The sequence below is a fragment of the Drosophila suzukii genome, chromosome 4 (assembly GCF_043229965.1).
Source record: "Drosophila suzukii chromosome 4, CBGP_Dsuzu_IsoJpt1.0, whole genome shotgun sequence".
Classification (NCBI taxonomy): Eukaryota; Metazoa; Arthropoda; class Insecta; order Diptera; family Drosophilidae; genus Drosophila; species Drosophila suzukii.
This window is the reverse complement of record NC_092083.1, coordinates 1,525,244-1,533,507: the sequence shown is the minus strand read 5'-3', so window position 1 is coordinate 1,533,507 and position 8,264 is coordinate 1,525,244. Positions and strand designations below refer to the sequence as shown.

Genomic DNA, 8,264 nt, shown 5'->3' with positions numbered 1-8,264 from the left:
AGCGTTCATACGGACAGACGGACATGGCTAGATCGACTCGGCTAGTGATCCTGATCAAGAATATATATACTTTATGGGGTCAGAAACGCTTCCTTCTGCCTGTTACATACTTTCCGACGAATCTAGTATACCCTTTTACTCTACGAGTAACGGGTATAAAAACATATAACTTCAGACATTTTATACACATGCAGAGAGTATAATAATTTCGGTAAAAAAAAATGTTTTAAGAAAACAACAAAACTGTGTAAATCGATTTAAGCCGCCCGAAGAAAGTGTAGTTTCATTTAATATTTTTTGTTCTACTTTTATTTTGCTTAGTTATTTATATACACTTACACTTCACAATTATTCAAGGCCCTCGGCTATAACGTTCGCCCTTATGTTTATACCTGTTACTCGTAGATATATGATATACTAGATTTGTCGTAAAGTATATATATATACTTGATCAGGATCAGTAGCCGAGTCGATCCATCCATGACCGTCCGTCCGTATGAACGCTGAGATCTCGGAAACTGTAAAAGATTAAGATTTGGTATGTATATTGTTGAGCTTCTTGGGCAGCTTCTCAGCAGGGTGCTACGCCCACATTTTGGAAGATTTTGAAAAAAATGTAAACAAAATTTTCAAATCGGGCTATTAATAAAAAAGTTATGAGCAAGAAAATTGGCCCATTTTGGGAACAGACAAAGCGCTGCTTGCGTATCATCATCTCCCTCGCACTCCCTTTAGTTGAGTAACGTTAGTATTTATAGTCGATGGCATTGATAATAGCGTTCTCTCTTGTTTTGTACGCCTTGATCAGAGTAAAAGTGCTTACCGGTTTGGTTACTGTATCCCATAGCTGCCATAGAAATAAGTGAATCATAAGAACCAATTGCGCGGTTTTTAAAGAAATTTGGGTGGATTAAAATTCCATGAAAAGTAAATAAAAGGTACAAGGGAGCGTTTCCGACCCTGTAAAATAAATTTTTTTTTATCAGCGCCACTTTATAATTCGCCGTGATCTCGCAAACCATTAAAGCTAGGGACATTTGGCATGCAGACTCTAAGGTGATGCTTATTTTTATGATGCTGCAAGTTTTATTCAGCGGTGGAGTCGCACACCGCTTCTTCTTAACACCCGAAATTCGAAAGTTTCTGTTGAGACATATTAATTTCACCCTACACCACTGTCTTTCCGTGCGCTTCTCCACTTCGTGTACCGATCATCAAGGAATTTAGGAATTAACCATGCGTTCTGAAAGGTAAAAAACATAATTGTGTCTAGTTTCATTCAATTTTAAAGGCTACAACATATGGGGATGGTTGCTTACAAATATTTATTATGTACTTTATAAATCCACCCCTCCTTTGTTTCTTTCGCGCACAGAAGGTAGCCATTTTTATTTTGTAAAGGAACCAACCAAAGACAATCACCACCATTCTGATGATCGAAAAGCAAAAGCTACTCGTTTGGTGAAATTTAATCTTAAATATAAAATCATGTGCTTTAAGTTCCAACAATTGTTTAATTAAATTAAATTGGTCTAGAATAAGTCCAGAAATTAAGTTATAGCTGTTTTCGGGTCCCGAGTTCCCTTTGAAATAGTTACAAAGGATGCTTATAAATCATCGATCAATATATTTATATTTTCATATTTCACGCAGAAATGAAGAAAATACCTACTTTATAAATCAGCTTAAGAGCAACCGCATGGTAAAAAAAGATTAATCTAAACTAATTTCTAGGGAAAACCGATTGGTCTCTGCAACAATCGAAACCCACTACCTTTGGATTTGCAGTCGAGTAGTCTACAGCTAAAACACGCCAAGCAAACACTTTAATGAATTCTGCGCTAGAAACATCGTTCTGAGATTCTTTTTTTATATTTGCACATATTTATTTAAGAATCAGTGTTCAATTTATATTTTCTTTTACAAATACCATTTGCTGTGATTGTGATTTTGCTGTAAGCTATCAAAAAATGTTATACCTACATATATGGACTTTTTTATATGTTAGTCATAATATCAAATCAATAATGGACGACTTTAACATAAAACAGCCATATGAACGAAAAGTCTGATTATTTATTAATAGCAATATCCGATGTGGATGACTATCTTTTAGCTGCCCCGAAAATAAAAAACTGTCGCTTAAGTCGAGAGACCTTTGCTTTCACATACATGCTTCTTAAAAGGAAATTGTACGGAACAATATGCAGTCAGATTAGGAACTGGGCAAGTGAGATTAATGAAATTTTTTCGTTTTACTTGATGCTGACAGTTATCATTGCGTTAAGCATATAGTCCTATGGATTCAGCCTTACAGAAAAGACTTTTTATATTCCTTTCTCTGCGTTCTTCTTTTCATTTTTAAGCTGTTGTTAGTAAGGGGTTGTTGGAGTTGTAAATGTATCACCGAATAATTAAAAGCACTAGATGATTCTTCATCCCACAGGTGACGCAAGTCGTGTTGTACCCACTTCTTTTCGGGTTGAAAAACCTCTCATTCATTCCTCCGGACTTCAACCCTCTTATTAAAAGAAATAAGGAGTTAAGAAAGAAGGGAAGTCCCTGTATCTTTATGTACAAGCACTGTAACTTCCTTTCTGCTTTCGGATGAAATGAAAAGAAGCACATGGGTATATACACACTTAGAGACGCGACGTCTCACGCTACTTATTACCTAATAGGAAATTTGCCTAAACGGAAATTGTTTTGCTGAATTCGTTTGTGTATAGTCATACGAAGAAATCGTAAATTTAGCTTTCGGACAAGACCATGATGATAATGGTGATGATCGGACGTCTACATCGTCTAGCTGTGGTAAGAGCCATCTTGACTAGCCCTTACTGACTAAATCTGGCGCTCTCTTTCAGACTAGAACAGGAATCGAGAAGCATCCACCAAAAATAACGAGAAACAAGAGAGAACGTGTTTGTCGATGGCCCGACTATCCGTGTAGATGGATATTGGTAATCAAAGCAAGGACCGACTTTTACAAAATCTTCCAAAATGTGGGCGCACCCTGCTGAAACAAACTTGTGCTGCGCAAGAATCTCTAGATCTAGCCCAACTTTCTGGCCATTATAGTTTCCGAGATCTCAACGTTCATAGGGACATGGCTAGTGAAACGCTTCGACGAATCTAATATACCCTTTTACTCTACAAGTAACGGGTAAAACAAATTGATATTATCAGACTTTATTATGATAACAATTGATATTAATTTATTTCATGCAATTCATTTGAACTTCCACAAATATTGGCCCCCATGTTTTGACTTTATTAGGTCGATTTATTCAGGAACATATAGAGCCAATGCCAATAGAGTGTACGATTACTTATTAATTCGAATGTATTTCAATTCGTCGTCACAAAACTTGATAACTTAAATCGAAGAAGGTGTGATCAGAGCGACTTCCTACCTAGTTAAGAGAAGCTTTTATTCGGGACTATTGTTGTTTACAAATAACAGCGCAAATGCAGTGCTATTGCACGCCAGATTTCAGCTGGACGACCCATGAATTCAGAATTCTCGGAGAAGCCAGTACATTTTCTACTGGGTGTCCATATATATCTGCACAGCAACCACATTTTCGCGTACAGAACGAGGTGTATGAGATAATGGTTTGGTGCTTACACACAGGCATCTGCGCACATATACATACCCGTTGCACACACACGCCGCCTCCATTTTTGTTACCGCCAAATGCCATAGCTACATTTTTTGCTGAATATTTCCGAGCAACTTTCTTCAGTTCCTCCCCCAGCGGAGGATTTTTTCGTCCTTTCCTTTTGTTTTCTCTGTTTCTCTATTCCTTCTTGCGAGTATGTACACGGAGATGGAGGTTGTGCTGCAGAGACCGAGTTCGCTGGCTGTGATGTTTTTTAACGAAACACAACCCACTCAAGTGGCGGCTCAAGTTTTAAAATGCCGAAAGGAAGACGGGCGCTACAACTGCGGTGGGAGGGGTTGGTCGGGGTGCGCTGGCAAGGGCTGAGATGGGGTGGTTAGGCGAGAGAAAGGAGTCGGGTCTGGAGAGTGGGGAGTGTGGAGTGGGGAGTGGGGAGTGCGGAGTGCGCACTCGGGCTGCTGACTGGGGTTCGGGGTGCAAAGACGTTGCTAGCCGTAGCCGCTGCAAAGCCATACCCCCATGGCCCATGGCCCATACCCCGTACCCCAAACCCGAACCCGGGCCCCGTCGCTTTATATTTGTGCTGAGCGAAAGGGAGCAACTTATTGCGAGACTGAAACCGGGAATAAAGGCGCAAGTACACACGAAGCATGCTACAAAAAAGGCATAGGAGGTTTTGAAAAATGAGCACCAGCCTTGGGGATAAGATAAAGGATAATTTTCTATATAGCTGCGTGGGCTTATATGGACATACACAGCTACCTACATACTTACATAATTTTGTACTTTCGACTTTGCGTAGCGGAGCAAGACGTTTGTGGAAACGTGTGTACATATGAGTGTATGCTCTTTAATTAAATACACGAACGAATTCTGAAGGCCCTGCAAGGCGATAATAAAATATTATTGTCCAACAGTAATGAACTACAATTTTTTATAACATTTTACGCGGTGAAGTCAGCCATTCTAAGTTTAAGCACGATTTTACGTGATTTCGAATAATGAATGTTGTGTCACTACTTTAAGCAAGAACAAATCATTATTGTAGCCAAAAATAACACAAATTATGCTTGATAGGAAAAATCTTACTAAAATAATAGAAAACTGCTTTGGACTTACACAATTTTTTCTACCAGTGTATGATGGATTTTAAATAAGTTTCGAGTTAAACCGAGATATCTTTACTAAAACCGCAATGGGCAATCCTGTTCTGAAGAATCGATGGAATGGTATCCTTAAACAATGATGGCACCCTTTTTGCCTTTTAAAACCAAAAAAATACACCTCTGCTCCTTTCATTTATAATATCAAAATGGAACCGCAAAATCTTCAGCCTATATATTTGAATGCAACCTCCTGGGTTACACGAAAATAGAAAGCATGGTTGTCATTATTATGATTCGGATTGGGATTTTTGGATGATCTTTGTCCATATGTATTTATACCCGATATTCGTAGAGTAAAAGATTATACTAGACTTGTCGGAAAGTATATAACAGGTAGAGGAAAACGTGGTGCTTTTGTGAGGTGTGCAATATCGTACTCCCTTAAGCTGAGTAAGTGGTATCAGATAGTCGAGGCCGTCGACTACAACGTTTCCTCTTCTAAAAATCGGAAAGCTCTGTATATACATTTCTCCCATAGGAACGACTTGCATGGGTATGTAAACTGTGGCTTGTCGAAGTAAGCTTCTTTCATGATTAAACTCTTGTTTGTGAAGAGTTGGCATTAAAAAATAACTCAGTGTCCTTTTATTTATTATTTCAAATGTAATAAGGAATGAAAGGAACTTTTCCCTTCACTAAATCACTAATATTTTTGCACTTAGCGCTCTGCGGTTTCTGTGACACCCCCGAGAGTGACTGTTTGATCCATTTAGCGCTAAAATCCGTCTAGCACCCACATTTTTGATATTTTTTAAATGAAATTTTATTTTGATTGTCAATGTCGAACTACGTTGTTCTATTGGCGCTATTCATTTAAAAGTTATAAGCATATAAAGTGTGCAATCTTGGAAACAAGCGCTTTGCTGCGTGTATATCTCTATCTCCCTCGCACTCTTTAAGTGCTGCCCGGTCACTTAGCTGAGTAAGGGGTATCTGAGTAACGAGTCGGTGGCATGGACTATAGAACTCTATTTTGTTTTTATTTCAATAACTAGATAAGAACTGGTTAAAATCACTACGTAGGCGACTTTACATAGCCGCCGAACTGAAAATCTGCTGTGGGATAGTAACGTGTGATGCACCAATCGAGAGGTACTGCAAAAACTAGGAACGTTGCAAGACATTAGAGTATAGCTTTGTATGCAGCATAAATATTTTGATGAAGCGGGCAGAATGAAATCATTTTAAAAAGTGTATTTATTTAGTCGGATGTAAAATCATTTTTTTCACAAAATTTTATATCAGAACTTTTGTATCGTCACGATCCCTTACCGCGTTGAAAGGTGTTTTTGTTTAATAATTTATTAGAGCTTAAACACAATTCAAATTTTTGTAACAGTTAAGTGCGCCTAATAACAAACTGCTCCAGAACCAGAGCTTCTAAAAATAAACCCGTTACTCAACTCACAAAAAGCGCCACCTACCGTTCATTCCTATCGGCTTTTTACAAGATTTGACTAACACGCCACATAACCTGATAATTAGGTGGGGCTAGTAAAATTTCGTAAGCTGCCGATTTTCTGTATGAATATATCTCTATCCCTCACGCACCCTATTGAGTTTGCTAATTTTTAATTATTGTTTGGGAATAAAAGTCCGATTTGAACATATTATGGCCTGTAGATGGGTAGAGACAACAAGAAGAAAACGTAAATTTATTTACATTTCTACAATTTATTATTAAAATGTGGACGCTGGACGGCTTTTAGCGTTGTGGGCGATTGTGGGCCTTATAGTGGGCGTGGCACCCTGCAAAAATACTGTCAATGCGTTTGGTTATAGAAATGGTGGACTCGAGAAGAAACTTTCTGGTTTCAGGCACAAGCAATTTAATTTTCGATCTGATCTGAATTTGATCTGAATCCCACATAAATTCCGTTTATTTCTTAAGGGGGCTCTTGTATCGGCTTAATAAACAGAAACTTAAGAATTAAATAATTAAAAATATTAGAAGTGCCCCCGTTCCAATTCGCTTCGAATCGCTTCAATTCGCCTCAGGCTCTAAACAGAAATTAATTGTTGCATACTTTCCAGGGCGACGAGATCCTAATAGCACCCCAAAAATAGGCAGCGCTCTGCGGAGTTCACTTAACGCAGCGATTTGTCTAAATTTTTGACGCATACTTTACGGCGACTGTACCATTCCAAGTTTCCCCCACCACGGCTCCGGCGATGGCGATTGCCTGGCGGGAAGGGGGTATAAGTATTGTCTAAGAAAGCAAATGAAAACCAACGAAAAATAACATGAAAGCAAGCCGTAATTGAGAAAAGGGGTTAGGAGGCACGGCTGCGAAAAAAACGTGGGCCGCAAGAAAAACGCACGAGAAGGAAAGTCGGAAAAGTGGCTGGGCGGAGGCGGAGCTACGTTTCAGATATCAAGCCAATCCCCGACTGCCTTCCGCCTCTGCGCGAGTTTTAATTTTACAGAGCCAAAAGTTGGAACTTATTTTTATTTTAAGCAGAACACCACCCTAATCCCCCCCCCCCCCCCCTCCTTCTGCCACCCATTTGCCCCACGACAACGAAAAATCAGACGAGCTTTTCCATTATAAAGACGCAATCGTGGCACTAGAAGGCATAAAATATTTTCGGTTTTTCCTCACATATGTAAGTACATACTGTACTTATGCTTCATCATTTTATTTGAAACTACCGGTGCCTCAGAATTCACTTCAGCGCTGGGACGCGTGAAGTTTATACCGCTGCATATCGCCCTGCGATTTCTGTGGCACCTCCGAATGCTTAAATAAATATTATATTTAGTATGATTTTTTATTTCGATAATTTCTTATTCGCTTACTTTATTTGAATTCGCTTAGTTTGCTTGGATTCGCTTAGTAATTAAAGCTTGGCGAAAAGCTTCTTCTTCACCAGAAAAAGCTCAGCTGAAAGCTTAAAAACATTTTTTCGTCCATTTTTTCCCGTGTGCTTCGCTACGTGTTACGTAGTGGCCCTGACGTTACGTTAGAAAATATTAGGATTGAAAACATAATTTATTCAATTTTATAACATTAAGCTGACCTTTCAATATACTTTTGTAAGACGGCATTTGAAAGCTATATCCATCTTAAACATTTTTAGCGATAACCTGATACTCAAGCAACCAACTACAAAATAAGTATACTTCTTACATTTTATCAACTTTACATTTCTACATTTTACACTTTTCACTTCTGTCTACTGGCTGTGACGTCACTGACGATGTTCTCGCTAGATTCCGAGATATCAGGCTAGATAGACATAGACTCGTCAGGTGATGCTCATCAAAAATACATATGCTGTATGGGGTCGGAAACGTGTCCTTCACTGCGTTGCAAACTTCTGACTGAAACCGTTTTACCCTCTGTATGGGTATAATAATGGAAAAAAATGGAAAAATGGAAAATGGAAAAATATTCTTGAACAGGATCACTAGCCGAGTCCGTCCGTATGAACGCTGAGATCTCGGAAACTGTAAGAGCTAGAATGCTGG

At 38.8% G+C, this 8,264-nt stretch overlaps 1 long non-coding RNA gene across 1 annotated transcript in view; it reads right to left on the bottom strand.

Annotated features, from left to right (window-relative positions):
* Nucleotides 1-611: 611 nt before the first annotated feature.
* Nucleotides 612-8,264, bottom strand: part of LOC139353319 (uncharacterized) — a 35,132-nt gene continuing 27,479 nt past the window's right edge. Inside the window, exons 2-3 of the long non-coding RNA XR_011604538.1 lie at nucleotides 1,020-1,243; nucleotides 612-960 (exon numbers count right to left, since the gene is read on the bottom strand). This is a non-coding gene — a long non-coding RNA (uncharacterized lncRNA). The remainder of the gene's footprint in view (nucleotides 961-1,019; nucleotides 1,244-8,264) is intronic.